General features: G+C 38.3%; 4 non-coding genes across 4 annotated transcripts; all 4 read right to left on the bottom strand.

Annotated features, from left to right (window-relative positions):
• Positions 1-19: 19 nt before the first annotated feature.
• Positions 20-2,015, bottom strand: LOC116802824. Its single transcript, XR_004363163.1, has one exon. It is a non-coding gene; the product is annotated as a small subunit ribosomal RNA (ribosomal RNA).
• Positions 2,016-11,405: 9,390 nt separating this feature from the next.
• Positions 11,406-15,367, bottom strand: LOC116802819. The gene has a single exon (XR_004363159.1). It is a non-coding gene; the product is annotated as a large subunit ribosomal RNA (ribosomal RNA).
• Positions 15,368-15,761: 394 nt separating this feature from the next.
• Positions 15,762-15,940, bottom strand: LOC116802821. The gene has a single exon (XR_004363160.1). It is a non-coding gene; the product is annotated as a 5.8S ribosomal RNA (ribosomal RNA).
• A 687-nt stretch (positions 15,941-16,627) lies between these two features.
• Positions 16,628-18,622, bottom strand: LOC116802817. Its single transcript, XR_004363157.1, has one exon. It is a non-coding gene; the product is annotated as a small subunit ribosomal RNA (ribosomal RNA).
• Positions 18,623-21,461: the final 2,839 nt, after the last annotated feature.

Genomic DNA, 21,461 nt, shown 5'->3' with positions numbered 1-21,461 from the left:
CGATAAGGATATTATACAATAATGATCCTTCCGCAGGTTCACCTACGGAAACCTTGTTACGACTTTTACTTCCTCTAAATAATCAAGTTCGGTCAACTTTTGCGAAACAACCGTAACACGCAAGGCGTCACAGTGATCACGTCCGGAGACCTCACTAAATAATTCAATCGGTAGTAGCGACGGGCGGTGTGTACAAAGGGCAGGGACGTAATCAATGCGAGTTAATGACTCACACTTACTGGGAATTCCAAGTTCATGTGAACAGTTTCAGTTCACAATCCCAAGCATGAAAGTGGTTCAGCGGTTTACCCGGACCTCTCGGTCTAGGAAATACACGTTGATACTTTCATTGTAGCGCGCGTGCAGCCCAGGACATCTAAGGGCATCACAGACCTGTTATTGCTCAATCTCATTATTGCTAGACGCAATTTGTCCATTTAAGAAGCTAGTGTCCTTATAATGGGACAAACCAACAGGTACGGCTCCACTTACATAAACACATTCAAACACAATAAACATTTTACTGCCACCATGAATGAAGGCTAACATAAGCTTCAGCACCATAATCCTGAAGATATCTATTTAATATATTTGAGTCTCGTTCGTTATCGGAATTAACCAGACAAATCACTCCACGAACTAAGAACGGCCATGCACCACCACCCATAGATTCGAGAAAGAGCTATCAATCTGTCTTACACACTTATGTTCGGACCTGGTAAGTTTTCCCGTGTTGAGTCAAATTAAGCCGCAGGCTCCACTCCTGGTGGTGCCCTTCCGTCAATTCCTTTAAGTTTCAGCTTTGCAACCATACTTCCCCCGGAGCCCAAAAGCTTTGGTTTCCCGGGAAGCGACTGAGAGAGCCATAAAAGTAGCTACACCCAATTGCTAGCTGGCATCGTTTATGGTTAGAACTAGGGCGGTATCTGATCGCCTTCGAACCTCTAACTTTCGTTCTTGATTAATGAAAACATCTTTGGCAAATGCTTTCGCTTAAGTTAGTCTTACGACGGTCCAAGAATTTCACCTCTCGCGTCGTAATACTAATGCCCCCAAACTGCTTCTATTAATCATTACCTCTTGATCTGAAAACCAATGAAAGCAGAACAGAGGTCTTATTTCATTATCCCATGCACAGAATATTCAGGCATTTGAAGCCTGCTTTAAGCACTCTAATTTGTTCAAAGTAATAGTACCGGCCCACAATAACACTCGTTTAAGAGCACTAGTGCAGGTTTTTAAATAGGAGGAACATATGAAAAAATACAAGTATTTAATCACATATAAGAACTCCACCGGTAATACGCTTACATACATAAAGGTATAGTACTAACCACAATTGTAAGTTGTACTACCCGTATGAAGCACAAGTTCAACTACGAACGTTTTAACCGCAACAACTTTAATATACGCTATTGGAGCTGGAATTACCGCGGCTGCTGGCACCAGACTTGCCCTCCAATTGGTCCTTGTTAAAGGATTTAAAGTGTACTCATTCCAATTACAGGGCCTCGGATATGAGTCCTGTATTGTTATTTTTCGTCACTACCTCCCCGAGCTGGGAGTGGGTAATTTACGCGCCTGCTGCCTTCCTTAGATGTGGTAGCCGTTTCTCAGGCTCCCTCTCCGGAATCGAACCCTGATTCCCCGTTACCCGTTGCAACCATGGTAGTCCTAGATACTACCATCAAAAGTTGATAGGGCAGACATTTGAAAGATCTGTCGTCGGTACAAGACCATACGATCTGCATGTTATCTAGAGTTCAACCAATATAACGATCTTGCGATCGCTTGGTTTTAGCCTAATAAAAGCACATGTCCCATAAGGTTCATGTTTTAATTGCATGTATTAGCTCTAGAATTACCACAGTTATCCAAGTAACTGTTAACGATCTAAGGAACCATAACTGATATAATGAGCCTTTTGCGGTTTCACTTTTAATTCGTGTGTACTTAGACATGCATGGCTTAATCTTTGAGACAAGCATATAACTACTGGCAGGATCAACCAGAATAATGTTTTTCCTTCATATTCCATTCATATTTTTTGAATCGAAATAAGCAATATAATAGATATATAGATTTTTCACTTTATATAATTCCATGATTTTTATTATATTGAATAAAATTCAATATTTCGCCTTTGGGTAAAATTTTAAATATATAAATATAAGTAAAAAATCTATTCGATTACGGCCATTTTTATATAGCATTCGTAATCCATATTTTCATTTTTAATTTATACTTGTTTTACCAATATAACAAGAATTTCATATAATTATTGTAATATATATGTTTCTATAATTTTATCTTTTTATATATACATATTTCATTATAAAATATCATTTTATTTCCAACATACATAATTATTGTATCCACACATGTACAATTTTTGTTTAACCAATATAAATATTAAGTTAAATCATTTGCATTTTGAAGATAAATTTAAAATTTATCTCTTTTCATATATCTCTCTGGTAATATATAACATAAAACCAAGCGCATATGATAATATTTCCACATTTAATATATAATTTTATATTTCTTTCATAAGAATCCATATTTGTATTATACCGTAACGATATAATAATCCAACTATACGGCAGGTAATAAATTAATATTTGCCTGCCTCCAAAAATTAACGATAATATATGGAAACGATTTGTTATTCTATATATAATAGAAACTTGACTTTTGTTTCAACGATATTATCTAAAAAGCGTATATTCCTATTATCCGCGGAGCCAAGTCCCGTGTTCTATAGAACTGAGAAACAAATTTGTACGGATAATAATATACTTTATTTTATGTAACCAATATAAACATAATCCGAAATAAATATTTCGAATAATGCGGGAGGTCGGCAACCACTGCCTACCTATAGTAGTTTTTGAACCCGCTGTCCTCAAAGCGGGTATTTTCAATTCCGTTTGCCACCCAACATACGGTCTATTCTCTTATATATTAAGAGATTATAGGAACATTTCATTTTTTTTCCATTATTCATATATAATATGATTATTTTTTTTTTATACATATAATAAATATTAATTTTTATATGTTTATTATTTAATTTACTCATATAATTGCCAAATTCATATGAATACATAAGTTTTGAACAATATGAGAGGTCGGCAACCACTGCCTACCTATAGTAGTTTTTGAACCCTCTGTCGTAATTCCGGTCGTTTACACTACTATACCCTCTCACTATAATGGCTTTTCTCTATAATACTAAGAGAATATGGGAATATCTCAGCATTTTTTCCCATATACATATAATAATTAACCATTTTCATATGTATATTATTTAATTTAATCATATAATTGCCAAAATCATATGAATACATAAGTTTTGAACAATATGAGAGGTCGGCAACCACTGCCTACCTATAGTAGTTTTTGAACCCTCTGTCGTAATTCCGGTCGTTTACACTACTATACCCTCTCACTATAATGGATTTTCTCTATAATACTAAGAGAATGTGGGAATATTTCAGCATTTTTTCCCTTATACATATAATAATTAATCATTTTCATATGTATATTATTTAATTTACTCATACAATTGCCAAAATCATATGAATACATAAGTTTTGAACAATATGAGAGGTCGGCAACCACTGCCTACCTATAGTAGTTTTTGAACCCTCTGTCGTAATTCCGGTCGTTTACACTACTATACCCTCTCACTTAAATGGCTTTTCTCTATAATACTAAGAGAATATGGGAATATCTCAGCATTTTTTCCCATATACATATAATAATTAACCATTTTCATATGTATATTATTTAATTTAATCATATAATTGCCAAAATCATATGAATACATAAGTTTTGAACAATATGAGAGGTCGGCAACCACTGCCTACCTATAGTAGTTTTTGAACCCTCTGTCGTAATTCCGGTCGTTTACACTACTATACCCTCTCACTATAATGGATTTTCTCTATAATACTAAGAGAATGTGGGAATATTTCAGCATTTTTTCCCTTATACATATAATAATTAATCATTTTCATATGTATATTATTTAATTTACTCATACAATTGCCAAAATCATATGAATACATAAGTTTTGAACAATATGAGAGGTCGGCAACCACTGCCTACCTATAGTAGTTTTTGAACCCTCTGTCGTAATTCCGGTGGTTTACACTACTATACCCTCTCACTTAAATGGCTTTTCTCTATAATACTAAGAGAATATGGGAATATCTCTGCATTTTTTCCCATATACATATAATAATTAATCATTTTCGTATGTATATTATTTAATTTACTCATACAATTGCCAAAATCATATGAATACATAAGTTTTGAACAATATGAGAGGTCGGCAACCACTGCCTACCTATAGTAGTTTTTGAACCCTCTGTCGTAATTCCGGTCGTTTACACTACTATACCCTCTCACTTAAATGGCTTTTCTCTATAATACTAAGAGAATATGGGAATATCTCTGCATTTTTTCCCATATACATATAATAATTAACCATTTTCATATGTATATTATTTAATTTAATCATATAATTGCCAAAATCATATGAATACATAAGTTTTGAACAATATGAGAGGTCGGCAACCACTGCCTACCTATAGTAGTTTTTGAACCCTCTGTCGTAATTCCGGTCGTTTACACTACTATACCCTCTCACTATAATGGATTTTCTCTATAATACTAAGAGAATGTGGGAATATTTCAGCATTTTTTCCCTTATACATATAATAATTAATCATTTTCATATGTATATTATTTAATTTACTCATATAATTGCCAAATTCATATGAATACATAAGTTTTGAACAATATGAGAGGTCGGCAACCACTGCCTACCTATAGTAGTTTTTGAACCCTCTGTCGTAATTCCGGTCGTTTACACTACTATACCCTCTCACTATAATGGATTTTCTCTATAATACTAAGAGAATGTGGGAATATTTCAGCATTTTTTCCCTTATACATATAATAATTAATCATTTTCATATGTATATTATTTAATTTACTCATACAATTGCCAAAATCATATGAATACATAAGTTTTGAACAATATGAGAGGTCGGCAACCACTGCCTACCTATAGTAGTTTTTGAACCCTCTGTCGTAATTCCGGTCGTTTACACTACTATACCCTCTCACTTAAATGGCTTTTCTCTATAATACTAAGAGAATATGGGAATATCTTAGCATTTTTTCCCATATACATATAATAATTAACCATTTTCATATGTATATTATTTAATTTACTCGTATAATTGTCAAAATCCTATGAACACATAAGAGAATACAATATGAGAGGTCGGCGCAACCATAATATAGTAGTTGATGACGAGGTGTTTGGCAACTTGACACAATCCATTAAAGTCTTTATATTAATTATATGAAAGGGACAATATCATATGCGTCACTAAATTGATGACGAGGTGTTTGGCAACTTGATACAATTCTTTAAAGTCTTTATATCAAAAATTATATGATAGGGACAATATCATATGCGTCACTAAATTGATGACGAGGTGTTTGGCAACTTGACACAATTCATTAGAGTCTGTATATTAATTATATGATAGGGACAATATCATATGCGTCACTAAATTGATGACGAGGTGTTTGGCAACTTGATACAATTCTTTAAAGTCTTTATATCAAAAATTATATGATAAGGACAATATCATATGCGTCACTAAATTGATCGTCGCGATCGAACACTCGACGAGTGCAGACGTGCCTGCGGATCGACAGCAAATTGTTAGCAAATTGTTAGCAAATTGTTCACAGTTGTAAGTCCCGTTACTTGTGCCCAGCCACTTCGCGTCGCGTGATCTTGTCGCGCGTTTTGATTGGCCCAGCCAACGTACCTAACGGTAGTTCGCACTAACACCATCGCACACCCGAGTGTGCGTGTTATCAGCGCAAAAAACCCAGTGCTCGAAGCAGCGGTATAATTGCAAAGCAGCAGCCACGTGCTGCCTGGCTCACCGGCTTACGGTGCCCAGCTTCCCCCCCCCCCCCCCTCCTCACTCCTTATCAACTTTGGAGAAGATGGACTGGCAGGCCCCCCCGCGCACCCACAAGCTTGGAACAACACCACGCAAAAAGGCTCTGAGAACACGCAAGAGCAGCTCCAGCAGCGAGGGAAGCACCTCGCATACAGAGCCGGGCGAGATAAAGCGAAAACCGGCAAAGAAAGCACAGGGAGAGGAGCTGGAAGATAAGCCAAGCACTAGCGCAGCTCTGCGCAAGAAGCTCGCCAACAACGCCTTCGCTTTACTCTCGACCGAAGAAGACGAGTACGACCAAGAGAGCTCTGATGACGAACCCGGACCTAAAGACGATTCCAAGCCCAAGACCCCCGAGAAACCAAAGCCCACCCCGAAGACCATCAAGCCACCTCCGATTTTTATCCCCGATGTGACCAACATCTCGGCACTCGTCAAGATGATCACGACTCTTGTAGGCCCGAAGAACAATTTTACCTACAAGACCGTGAATGGCAACAACGTACGTGTCATGATGCCGGACAAAGAGTCCTATACAGCTCTGCGTCTCCAACTTGTGGCCCAAAACAAGAGGCATCGGACTTTCCAGCCGAAAGATGAACGTGCATACAAGGTTGTCATCAAAGGACTCCACCACTCCACCGATCGTGAGGAAATCATTGAAGACCTTCGCAGACAAGGGCACGCTGTTAGAGATCTGCACAATCCCATTGGCAGAAGAACTAAAGAACCGCTGGGAATATTCTTCGCCAACCTGGAGCCTTCCAGCAACAACAAAGACGTCTACCAAGTCAAGCGGATCTGCAGGTCGGTAGTAACCATTGAACCGCCGCAGAAGTTCAACGACGTGCCTCAATGCTTCAGGTGCCAAGGATTCGGTCATACACAGCGTTACTGCTTCCTGGAATACCGATGTGTAAAGTGTGGAGGCCCTCACGAATCGAGGGCATGTGAGAAGAGGGAGGACGACAAAGCGTGCTGCTTCCACTGCCAGGCGGACCATCCTGCGTCTTTCAAGGGATGCCCTGCATACAAAAGGGCCAAAGCACTCGCTGCTCCGAAAACAAGGCCCGTCGCTAATGCTAACAAGGCGCCGCCCGTGGCATCACCAAACGTCACCTCTGGCAGGAGCTACCGAGACGCCCTCAACGGAGTGCACGCAGCACCGCAGAATCCCACAACCCCAGTCCAAACCCAAACAGAAACCCCACACTCCGGTCAGATAGAAGCGATGTTCGCTCGCATGGAAGGAATGATGGAAAGGATGATGGAGCGCATGTTCACCCAGATGACACAGCTGGTGGCCACCATTCTCAACAGCAAGTCATGCAACTAAAGCTCCACCTAGTCGTCTGGAATGCGAACGGCCTGCAGAACAGCAAGGCCATAGTCGAGCACCATCTGAAGACCCACCAGATCGATATCCTACTCGTAGCCGAAACCCACTTCTCCCCCAGATCCCACTTTAATATCAGCGGATATGACCTCATCCATGCAGACCATCCTTCTGGCAGAGCACGCGGTGGAGCAGCCATCCTCATCAGGAGCGGTATTCAATACCTAGAGCTGCCCGCGTTTCAGCAAGACTGGGCACAATGTCCTGTCATCAGGATTGTCAGCCCGCAAGGAGATTTAGACATTGGAGCGGTCTACTTTCCCCCCAGATACCGCATAACAGCATCTCACCTCAGTGAGTTCTTCGAGCATTTTGGGCCCCGCTTCATAGCAGCTGGAGATTATAACGCCAAACATTCTTGGTGGGGATCGCGCGCCAACAACCCCAAAGGGAAAACTCTGTTTGGGTACCTGCAACGCCACCGACTGGACTGCCACTCCACTGGCGAGCCCACTCACTGGCCAACGAATCCCCTCAAGACTCCAGACCTACTGGACTTTGCTGTGTCGAAAGGCATAGGGCATGCGAAGATCAGCTGCACAACAAATGCTGATCTCCTGTCAGACCACTGTGCAATAAACGTGCTAATCAACACGCCAGTCCTCAGGAAAACCCCGCTCAGAAGGCTCACTGGAAAATATACCGACGCCGCCAAGTTCGCGTCCTGGATGCTCTCCACCGTCAATCCGAACCCCATCCTCAACACACCCAGGAACATTGATGAAGCTATCGGGAATCTCACCAGGCAGATGCAAAACGCTGCGGAATTCGCAAGCCCACCGCCACCAAAGACTGCGAGAACACCTAGCAGGGACCTCCACCTCTGGTCCCCGGAAATTGCGGCACTCGTGACTGAGAAGAGGCGTCTCAGGAGAGTTTGGTTCTTGACGCGCAATCCAAGAGACAAAACAGCGCTCAATCACGCCACAAAGGAGTTGAAGGACAAGATCTCCAGCCTACGCCAGGACTCCTTCCTCAGATTCCTCGAGGAACTCTCTCCCGGGGACCCAGACCACAATCTGTGGAACGTCACCCGCCACATTAAACGACCAGCCAAAAAGGTTTCCGCAGTGCGCAAAGCAGATGGATCCTGGTGCCTTTCGGATGCTGAAAGAGCAGAAGCTTTCGCCGAACACCTTTACAACGCCTTCTCTCCGTTCGACTGCTGCACTGCCGAAGAACATGCTGAAACAGCCCGGTTTCTCAATAGCCCAAGCTCTCCCGGTCCCCCGTTGGAACCAGTCGACCCTGAGGAAGTTGCGCAGGAGATTGCTCTACTGAAGAACAACAAATCTCCAGGCCTGGATCGTATAGATGCGGCGGCCCTAAAAATGCTCCCATCCCGCTGCACACAAATGCTGGCCAGCATTTACAACAGCTGCTTCCGGCTAGGGTACTTCCCGGAAGAGTGGAAAAGAGCAGAGGTTATTGTCCTCCTCAAGCCTGGTAAGCCTGAAGCCAATCTCGCCTCCTATCGTCCGATTAGTTTGCTGGCAATCCTCTCCAAAATACTCGAAAGAGTATTTTTGCGCAGAGTATTGCCAGTACTGGATGAGGCTGGTTTGATCCCCGATCACCAGTTTGGCTTCAGGCGCTCCCACGGAACACCAGAGCAATGCCACCGGCTAGTCGAACGGATCCTCGAGGCATTCGAGCAAAAGAAATACTGCTGCGCTGTAATGCTCGACGTGAAGCAGGCATTCGACAGAGTTTGGCATCCTGGACTCCTCCATAAACTCAAATCCTACCTCCCAAGCCCCCATTTTACCCTCCTCAAATCCTACACTGAGGGAAGAGCATTCCAAGTCAGATGCGGAAGTGCAATAAGCCTACCCAGACTGATCAGAGCTGGAGTTCCGCAAGGCAGTGTGCTCGGACCAATACTGTACACCCTTTACACCGCAGACCTTCCCATAATCCCCTCCAGGAACCTAACTATAGCGACTTATGCAGATGACACGGCTTTCCTCGCCTCCTCATCCGACCCACGAGAAGCCTCCGAAACAATCCAAAGGCAAATGGACGCGCTACATCCCTGGCTCAGCAGGTGGAACATCGTAGTGAACGCGGAAAAATCTACCCAAACAACATTTGCACTAAGGAGAGGAGACTGCCCACCGGTCACGCTAAACGGAGTCATCATTCCCAACGCACCCGCACCCAAGTACCTAGGACTTACCCTGGACCGCAGGCTCACTTGGCGTCCCCACATCGTCAGCAAACGCATACAGGCCGATGCGCGTCTGAGGCAGATGCATTGGCTTATTGGGAGAGGGTCCAAGCTAAGGCAGAACCACAAAATCCTGGTGTACAAGGCAATTCTCAAGCCCATCTGGACCTACGGGATACAGCTATGGGGCACGGCAAGCCACACGAATCGCCTGCGTATACAGCGGTTCCAGAATAGGTGCTTGAGAATTGCCTGTAATGCGCATCCCTACCACGAGAATGTCGCCATACATAGGGAACTTGGAATCCCACAAGTCGCTGATGAAATCTCCAGGCTCAGCGAGAGATACCTGAAGAGGCTCGAAAACCACCCTAACCACCTCGCCACCAACCTGTTAGACAATAGCCAAACAAGCAGACGTCTCATGAGGAGACACCCTCTCGATCTTCCACAACAATAGACAACACATATAAAACCCGCCACAAATACATGTACAATAGTATCCCTTAAGCTAATGTTCCCCCGCAAAACCATTTAATTATTGTCCACTAGGACAGATTTTAAATAAATAAACGCACGCTAAAGAAAAAAAAAAAAAAAAAAAAAACTAAATTGATGACGAGGTGTTTGGCAACTTGACACAATCCATTAAAGTCTTTATATTAATTATATGATAGGGACAATATCATATGCGTCACTAAATTGATGACGAGGTGTTTGGCAACTTGATACAATTCTTTAAAGTCTATATATCAAAAATTATATGATAGGGACAATATCATATGCGTCACTAAATTGATGACGAGGTGTTTGGCAACTTGACACAATTCATTAAAGTCTGTATATTAATTATATGATAGGGACAATATCATATGCGTCACTAAATTGATGACGAGGTGTTTGGCAACTTGATACAATTCTTTAAAGTCTTTATATCAAAAATTATATGATAAGGACAATATCATATGCGTCACTAAATTGATGACGAGGTGTTTGGCAACTTGACACAATCCATTAAAGTCTTTATATTAATTATATGATAGGGACAATATCATATGCGTCACTAAATTGATGACGAGGTGTTTGGCAACTTGATACAATTCTTTAAAGTCTTTATATCAAAAATTATATGATAAGGACAATATCATATGCGTCACTAAATTGATGACGAGGTGTTTGGCAACTTGACACAATTCATTAAAGTCTTTATATTAATTATATGATAGGGACAATATCATATGCGTCACTAAATTGATGACGAGGTGTTTGGCAACTTGACACAATCCATTAAAGTCTTTATATTAATTATATGATAGGGACAATATCATATGCGTCACTAAATTGATGACGAGGTGTTTGGCAACTTGATTCAATTCTTTAAAGTCTTTATATCAAAAATTATATGATAAGGACAATATCATATGCGTCACTAAATTGATGACGAGGTGTTTGGCAACTTGACACAATTCATTAAAGTCTGTATATTAATTATATGATAGGGACAATATCATATGCGTCACTAAATTGATGACGAGGTGTTTGGCAACTTGATACAATTCTTTAAAGTCTTTATATCAAAAATTATATGATAGGGACAATATCATATGCGTCACTAAATTGATGACGAGGTGTTTGGCAACTTGACACAATTCATTAAAGTCTTTATATTAATTATATGATAGGGACAATATCATATGCGTCACTAAATTGATGACGAGGTGTTTGGCAACTTGACACAATCCATTAAAGTCTTTATATTAATTATATGATAGGGACAATATCATATGCGTCACTAAATTGATGACGAGGTGTTTGGCTACAGGAAAAAATCATTTATTTATCGAATCATCAAGCAAAGGATAAGCTTCAGTGGATCGCAGTATGGCAGCTGCTCAACCACTTACAACACCTTGCCTGTTACAAAAGTCGTTTACAATTGATTCTAGGCTTTGTCATTGTATTAAATAATGCTTTTATATGTAACTAGCGCGGCATCAGGTGATCGAAGATCCTCCTAATTTACTATGTTACAAATTACATTGGCATCACATCCATTGTCGTTTATAAAATAAATTATAAACTTTAAATGGTTTAGAAGCCATACAATGCAAATTGCCCCTTATTTATCATTGCAGTCCAGCACGGATACGACCTTAGAGGCGTTCAGGCATAATCCAACGGACGTAGCGTCATACCACTGTTCGCTCGAACAAGTATTGTGCCATTGGTCCGTACCTGCGGTTCCTCTCGTACTACGCAGGAATGCTGTCGCAACAACGTTTTGTCATTAGTAGGGTAAAACTAACCTGTCTCACGACGGTCTAAACCCAGCTCACGTTCCCTTGCATGGGTGAACAATCCAACGCTTGGTGAATTTTGCTTCACAATGATAGGAAGAGCCGACATCGAAGGATCAAAAAGCGACGTCGCTATGAACGCTTGGCCGCCACAAGCCAGTTATCCCTATGGTAACTTTTCTGACACCTCTTGTTAAAAACTCTTTAAACCAAAAGGATCGATAGGCCGAGCTTTTGCTGTCCCTGTGTGTACTGAACACCGAGATCAAGTCAGCATTTGCCCTTTTGCTCTATGTGTGGTTTCTGTCCGCACTGAGCTGGCCTTGGGACACCTCCGTTATTATTTGAGAGATGTACCGCCCCAGTCAAACTCCCTACCTGGCAATGTCCTTGAATTGGATCATACCTGAGTAATTGGAGTTATACCAAATTTTCAAATCAAAAATACATAAATGCATCGTTTTATTAAAGAATTTGTTTGCGATTATATAACAAACTCGTGATACTTTGATCAAGAAGCTTGCATCAAAACCCAATACCATAAGATATAATAAATATATCCGTATAATGGCTAGGAAATGATACACGTTCCATTTAATCAAGTAAGTAAGGAAACAATAAGAGTAGTGGTATTTCATTGACGATACCAAACCGAGGTCTAATATCTCCCACTTATTCTACACCTCTTATGTCTCCTTACACTGCCAGATTAGAGTCAAGCTCAAAAGGGTCTTCTTTCCCCGCTAATTATTCCAAGCCCGTTCCCTTGGCTGTGGTTTCGCTAGATAGTAGATAGGGACAGTAGGAATCTCGTTAATCCATTCATGCGCGTCACTAATTAGATGACGAGGCATTTGGCTACCTTAAGAGAGTCATAGTTACTCCCGCCGTTGACCCGCGCTTACTTGAATTTCTTCACTTTGACATTCAGAGCACTGGGCAGAAATCACATTGTGTCAACACCCGCTAGGGCCATCACAATGCTTTGTTTTAATTAGACAGTCGGATTCCCCAAGTCCGTGCCAGTTCTGAATTGATTGTTAATTGATAATCGTTATAATTGATAAGAACTAATTGGTTTAACCCAAATAGTATTCTTAAAAATTTTAGCAAGAAAGTTCCACAATTGGCTACGTAACTAAACTATCCGGGGAACAAGTAACTAACATAAATGCTAGAAACTCTATTTACCCAGAACGAGCACATAAACCATGTTATTGTTTCCCAATCAAGCCCGACTATCTCAATCTTCAGAGCCAATCCTTATCCCGAAGTTACGGATCTAATTTGCCGACTTCCCTTACCTACATTATTCTATCGACTAGAGACTCTTCACCTTGGAGACCAGCTGCGGATATTGGTACGGCCTGTTGAGAAGTTTGCGTGTCCCCACCATAAATTTTCAAGGTCCGAGGAGAAAATATCGACACAACAGTATATGTCATGCTCTTCTAGCCCATCTACCATATCTCTCTGCGAAAGACTTCCATGGTAGTACGGCTATAAAACAGAAAAGAAAACTCTTCCGATATCTCTCGACGGCTTCTTTATGGTCGTTCCTGTTGCCAGGATGAGCACGAGGCCCATATTTAATAACAAACGGATACTCAACAGGTTACGGAATTGGAACCGTATTCCCTTTCGTTCAAAATTATTCAAGTGTATTATATTCGCTTTGTTTATATAGTTAGGCATTTTTGTTTTACTTGAAAATTTTCGGCTTTCGCCTTGAACTTAGGACCGACTAACTCGTGATCAACCACTGTTCACACGAAACCCTTCTCCACTTCAGTCCTCCAAGGTCTCATTCGATTATTTGCTACTACCACCAAGATCTGTACCAATGGCAGCTCCATGCAGGCTTACGCCAAACACTTCTACGCATACCATTGTACCTTCCTACTCACTAAAGTTTCAAAATTTATATCACAAGTAATATAAATCATCTACTTTAGCGGTAATGTATAGGTATACAACTTAAGCGCCATCCATTTTAAGGGCTAGTTGCTTCGGCAGGTGAGTTGTTACACACTCCTTAGCGGATTTCGACTTCCATGATCACCGTCCTGCTGTTTTAAGCAACCAACGCCTTTCATGGTATCTGCATGAGTTGTTAATTTGGGCACCGTAACATTACGTTTGGTTCATCCCACAGCGCCAGTTCTGCTTACCAAAAGTGGCCCACTGGGCACATTATATCATAACCTTGAACTTCATATCAAGAAAGTTAAGGTTCTTACCCATTTAAAGTTTGAGAATAGGTTAAGATCGTTTCGACCCTAAGGCCTCTAATCATTCGCTTTACCAGATAAGATTATTTTATATAATATTAAAATGCACCAGCTATCCTGAGGGAAACTTCGGAAGGAACCAGCTACTAGATGGTTCGATTGGTCTTTCGCCCCTATACTCAATTCTGACAATCGATTTGCACGTCAGAACTGTTTCGGTCTTCCATCAGGGTTTCCCCTGACTTCAACCTGATCAAGTATAGTTCACCATCTTTCGGGTCACAGCATATATGCTCAAGGTACGTTCCAGTTAGAGGCATAAATAATATAAATATACATTATACATAACTATATAGAACGCCCCGGGATTGTGTTAATTAGCTATAAATAGCTAAAAAACTAATCCCATTATTAGTCAAGTTAATTACGCTATTAGGTTTACATCCCAATAACTTGCACATATGTTAGACTCCTTGGTCCGTGTTTCAAGACGGGTCCCGAAGGTATCCTGAATCTTTCGCATTGTTAATCATACAAGAGCATATAATAAACACAAAAATCAATGATAATTATGCCATTATATAATTCCGAAAAATTAACGCTCTGTAATAATATAAATCTATCAGCACTTTATCAAATTAATAACATTTATTCTGTGTTAAAATGCAAGCAATTTAATTGGAATAAACTATAAGTTATATTTTATGATAAATTTGGGATATGCTAATAGATTACAATGTCCTTATATGGAAAAAATGCACATTATTCTTAATAATATTATTTAAATATTACAATTTTAATGATGAATTTTCCATAACGGATATTCAGGTTCATCGGGCTTAACCTCTAAGCAGTTTCACGTACTGTTTAACTCTCTATTCAGAGTTCTTTTCAACTTTCCCTCACGGTACTTGTTTACTATCGGTCTCATGGTTATATTTAGTTTTAGATGGAGTTTACCACCCACTTAGTGCTGCACTATCAAGCAACACGACTCTTTGGAAACATCATCTAGCAATCATTAACGTTATACGGGCCTGGCACCCTCTATGGGTAAATGGCCTCATTTAAGAAGGACTTAAATCATTAATTTCTCATACTAGAATATTGACGCTCCATACACTGCATCTCACATTTGCCATATAGACAAAGTGACTTAGTGCTGAACTGTTTTCTTTTCGCTCGCCGCTACTAAGAAAATCCTTGTTAGTTTCTTTTCCTCCCCTAATTAATATGCTTAAATTCAGGGGGTAGTCCCATATGAGTTGAGGTTGTATATATAACTATATTTTGCCATAAATTCTTTATATATAAATGATAAAACAATCAATTAAATTCGTTATAAATAGTTCCAATAGTTCTTGTAAGCAAAGTCATTTTTATCCATTTAACGAACCAACGAAGAATAATAACAAAACCAAGATTTTTCTTTTTCCGAATCATTAATAAGAGACAATTCTAGATGAAAAATATTTCAATTTTTTATGCTAGACATTTCTCAGTATTATTTGATTGAAAAAGAAAATATTTCTCTTCGTTTTTCACATTCAAATGTGAGATAATGTTTTTCATTTCTTTTTTAATATTATGAATAAAATCATTATTTAATCCAATAATATACCATATGCTTATAAAAAATTTATAAACAACTTAATTAGCATAGTCTTACAACCCTCAACCATATGTAGTCCAAGCAGCACTATAAAATTAATTAAAGTACATAACAGCATGGACTGCGATATGCGTTCAAAATGTCGATGTTCATGTGTCCTGCAGTTCACACGATGACGCACAGTTTGCTGCGTTCTTCATCGACCCATGAGCCGAGTGATCCACCGCTTAGAGTTTTATAATTCAATTTTATATAATGTCAATATTGTTTTTATTGAAAGAAATTAAAAATACACCATTTTACTGGCATATATCAATTCCTTCAATAAATTTATTTTTATACCTAAAATAAATGTTGCGAAATGTCTTAGTTTCATATAAGCATTATGTATCATAATAATCTGGTTATGGTTTGCTATTTTGGGTGACACATACTGCAAAATTTATATAAAACATTAACCTGATGGATGACAGGTACAAACATTGTATATTTTAGGTTGTTGCATTAGCCAACGTATGCTCATAACATAGATGAACAATACATATTCGCAACGCGTGTATATTATGGTCCATATACACACACACTTATTTTGATTACCACACATTCAAAATTATTTTTATTTTAATTCGACTTCTACTTTCGAATTTAGTTTAGTTTCTTCGATTTCCATTTTCGAGAATTTGTTTTTATAGGAAACGCCGTTGTTGTAGTAAGTACTGCCACAAATACGCACAGCAACATTAATAATGTTAAAGTCTTTTTATGAGGTTGCCAAGCCCCACATATAAAATAAAAGCCATCTTCATTTTATTTTGACTTTAACTTTTGATTCCGTGGAATCATTTTGTAATATTTTTATTTTGGTAAATTGTATTTATTTGTATTATAACAAATATTTATTAACGATAAGGATATTATACAATAATGATCCTTCCGCAGGTTCACCTACGGAAACCTTGTTACGACTTTTACTTCCTCTAAATAATCAAGTTCGGTCAACTTTTGCGAAAAAACCGTAACACGCAAGGCGTCACAGTGATCACGTCCGGAGACCTCACTAAATAATTCAATCGGTAGTAGCGACGGGCGGTGTGTACAAAGGGCAGGGACGTAATCAATGCGAGTTAATGACTCACACTTACTGGGAATTCCAAGTTCATGTGAACAGTTTCAGTTCACAATCCCAAGCATGAAAGTGGTTCAGCGGTTTACCCGGACCTCTCGGTCTAGGAAATACACGTTGATACTTTCATTGTAGCGCGCGTGCAGCCCAGGACATCTAAGGGCATCACAGACCTGTTATTGCTCAATCTCATTATTGCTAGACGCAATTTGTCCATTTAAGAAGCTAGTGTCCTTATAATGGGACAAACCAACAGGTACGGCTCCACTTACATAAACACATTCAAACACAATAAACATTTTACTGCCACCATGAATGAAGGCTACATAAGCTTCAGCACCATAATCCTGAAGATATCTATTTAATATATTTGAGTCTCGTTCGTTATCGGAATTAACCAGACAAATCACTCCACGAACTAAGAACGGCCATGCACCACCACCCATAGATTCGAGAAAGAGCTATCAATCTGTCTTACACACTTATGTTCGGACCTGGTAAGTTTTCCCGTGTTGAGTCAAATTAAGCCGCAGGCTCCACTCCTGGTGGTGCCCTTCCGTCAATTCCTTTAAGTTTCAGCTTTGCAACCATACTTCCCCCGGAGCCCAAAAGCTTTGGTTTCCCGGGAAGCGACTGAGAGAGCCATAAAAGTAGCTACACCCAATTGCTAGCTGGCATCGTTTATGGTTAGAACTAGGGCGGTATCTGATCGCCTTCGAACCTCTAACTTTCGTTCTTGATTAATGAAAACATCTTTGGCAAATGCTTTCGCTTAAGTTAGTCTTACGACGGTCCAAGAATTTCACCTCTCGCGTCGTAATACTAATGCCCCCAAACTGCTTCTATTAATCATTACCTCTTGATCTGAAAACCAATGAAAGCAGAACAGAGGTCTTATTTCATTATCCCATGCACAGAATATTCAGGCATTTGAAGCCTGCTTTAAGCACTCTAATTTGTTCAAAGTAATAGTACCGGCCCACAATAACACTCGTTTAAGAGCACTAGTGCAGGTTTTTAAATAGGAGGAACATATGAAAAAATACAAGTATTTAATCACATATAAGAACTCCACCGGTAATACGCTTACATACATAAAGGTATAGTACTAACCACAATTGTAAGTTGTACTACCCGTATGAAGCACAAGTTCAACTACGAACGTTTTAACCGCAACAACTTTAATATACGCTATTGGAGCTGGAATTACCGCGGCTGCTGGCACCAGACTTGCCCTCCAATTGGTCCTTGTTAAAGGATTTAAAGTGTACTCATTCCAATTACAGGGCCTCGGATATGAGTCCTGTATTGTTATTTTTCGTCACTACCTCCCCGAGCTGGGAGTGGGTAATTTACGCGCCTGCTGCCTTCCTTAGATGTGGTAGCCGTTTCTCAGGCTCCCTCTCCGGAATCGAACCCTGATTCCCCGTTACCCGTTGCAACCATGGTAGTCCTAGATACTACCATCAAAAGTTGATAGGGCAGACATTTGAAAGATCTGTCGTCGGTACAAGACCATACGATCTGCATGTTATCTAGAGTTCAACCAATATAACGATCTTGCGATCGCTTGGTTTTAGCCTAATAAAAGCACATGTCCCATAAGGTTCATGTTTTAATTGCATGTATTAGCTCTAGAATTACCACAGTTATCCAAGTAACTGTTAACGATCTAAGGAACCATAACTGATATAATGAGCCTTTTGCGGTTTCACTTTTAATTCGTGTGTACTTAGACATGCATGGCTTAATCTTTGAGACAAGCATATAACTACTGGCAGGATCAACCAGAATAATGTTTTTCCTTCATATTCCATTCATATTTTTTGAATCGAAATAAGCAATATAATAGATATATAGATTTTTCACTTTATATAATTCCATGATTTTTATTATATTGAATAAAATTCAATATTTCGCCTTTGGGTAAAATTTTAAATATATAAATATAAGTAAAAAATCTATTCGATTACGGCCATTTTTATATAGCATTCGTAATCCATATTTTCATTTTTAATTTATACTTGTTTTACCAATATAACAAGAATTTCATATAATTATTGTAATATATATGTTTCTATAATTTTATCTTTTTATATATACATATTTCATTATAAAATATCATTTTATTTCCAACATACATAATTATTGTATCCACACATGTACAATTTTTGTTTAACCAATATAAATATTAAGTTAAATCATTTGCATTTTGAAGATAAATTTAAAATTTATCTCTTTTCATATATCTCTCTGGTAATATATAACATAAAACCAAGCGCATATGATAATATTTCCACATTTAATATATAATTTTATATTTCTTTCATAAGAATCCATATTTGTATTATACCGTAACGATATAATAATCCAACTATACGGCAGGTAATAAATTAATATTTGCCTGCCTCCAAAAATTAACGATAATATATGGAAACGATTTGTTATTCTATATATAATAGAAACTTGACTTTTGTTTCAACGATATTATCTAAAAAGCGTATATTCCTATTATCCGCGGAGCCAAGTCCCGTGTTCTATAGAACTGAGAAACAAATTTGTACGGATAATAATATACTTTATTTTATGTAACCAATATAAACATAATCCGAAATAAATATTTCGAATAATGCGGGAGGTCGGCAACCACTGCCTACCTATAGTAGTTTTTGAACCCGCTGTCCTCAAAGCGGGTATTTTCAATTCCGTTTGCCACCCAACATACGGTCTATTCTCTTATATATTAAGAGATTATAGGAACATTTCATTTTTTTTCCATTATTCATATATAATATGATTATTTTTTTTTTTATACATATAATAAATATTAATTTTTATATGTTTATTATTTAATTTACTCATATAATTGCCAAATTCATATGAATACATAAGTTTTGAACAATATGAGAGGTCGGCAACCACTGCCTACCTATAGTAGTTTTTGAACCCTCTGTCGTAATTCCGGTCGTTTACACTACTATACCCTCTCACTATAATGGATTTTCTCTATAATACTAAGAGAATGTGGGAATATTTCAGCATTTTTTCCCTTATACATATAATAATTAATCATTTTCATATGTATATTATTTAATTTACTCATACAATTGCCAAAATCATATGAATACATAAGTTTTGAACAATATGAGAGGTCGGCAACCACTGCCTACCTATAGTAGTTTTTGAACCCTCTGTCGTAATTCCGGTCGTTTACACTACTATACCCTCTCACTTAAATGGCTTTTCTCTATAATACTAAGAGAATATGGGAATATCTCAGCATTTTTTCCCATATACATATAATAATTAACCATTTTCATATGTATATTATTTAATTTAATCATATAATTGCCAAAATCATATGAATACATAAGTTTTGAACAATATGAGAGGTCGGCAACCACTGCCTACCTATAGTAGTTTTTGAACCCTCTGTCGTAATTCCGGTCGTTTACACTACTATACCCTCTCACTATAATGGATTTTCTCTATAATACTAAGAGAATGTGGGAATATTTCAGCATTTTTTCCCTTATACATATAATAATTAATCATTTTCATATGTATATTATTTAATTTACTCATACAATTGCCAAAATCATATGAATACATAAGTTTTGAACAATATGAGAGGTCGGCAACCACTGCCTACCTATAGTAGTTTTTGAACCCTCTGTCGTAATTCCGGTGGTTTACACTACTATACCCTCTCACTTAAATGGCTTTTCTCTATAATACTAAGAGAATATGGGAATATCTCTGCATTTTTTCCCATATACATATAATAATTAATCATTTTCGTATGTATATTATTTAATTTACTCATACAATTGCCAAAATCATATGAATACATAAGTTTTGAACAATATGAGAGGTCGGCAACCACTGCCTACCTATAGTAGTTTTTGAACCCTCTGTCGTAATTCCGGTCGTTTACACTACTATACCCTCTCACTTAAATGGCTTTTCTCTATAATACTAAGAGAATATGGGAATATCTCTGCATTTTTTCCCATATACATATAATAATTAACCATTTTCATATGTATATTATTTAATTTAATCATATAATTGCCAAAATCATATGAATACATAAGTTTTGAACAATATGAGAGGTCGGCAACCACTGCCTACCTATAGTAGTTTTTGAACCCTCTGTCGTAATTCCGGTCGTTTACACTACTATACCCTCTCACTATAATGGATTTTCTCTATAATACTAAGAGAATGTGGGAATATTTCAGCATTTTTTCCCTTATACATATAATAATTAATCATTTTCATATGTATATTATTTAATTTACTCATATAATTGCCAAATTCATATGAATACATAAGTTTTGAACAATATGAGAGGTCGGCAACCACTGCCTACCTATAGTAGTTTTTGAACCCTCTGTCGTAATTCCGGTCGTTTACACTACTATACCCTCTCACTATAATGGATTTTCTCTATAATACTAAGAGAATGTGGGAATATTTCAGCATTTTTTCCCTTATACATATAATAATTAATCATTTTCATATGTATATTATTTAATTTACTCATACAATTGCCAAAATCATATGAATACATAAGTTTTGAACAATATGAGAGGTCGGCAACCACTGCCTACCTATAGTAGTTTTTGAA

The sequence above is a fragment of the Drosophila sechellia genome, unplaced genomic scaffold (assembly GCF_004382195.2).
Source record: "Drosophila sechellia strain sech25 unplaced genomic scaffold, ASM438219v1 U_228, whole genome shotgun sequence".
NCBI classification, from domain to species: Eukaryota; Metazoa; Arthropoda; class Insecta; order Diptera; family Drosophilidae; genus Drosophila; species Drosophila sechellia.
This window is presented reverse-complemented; position numbering and strand designations above follow the sequence as displayed.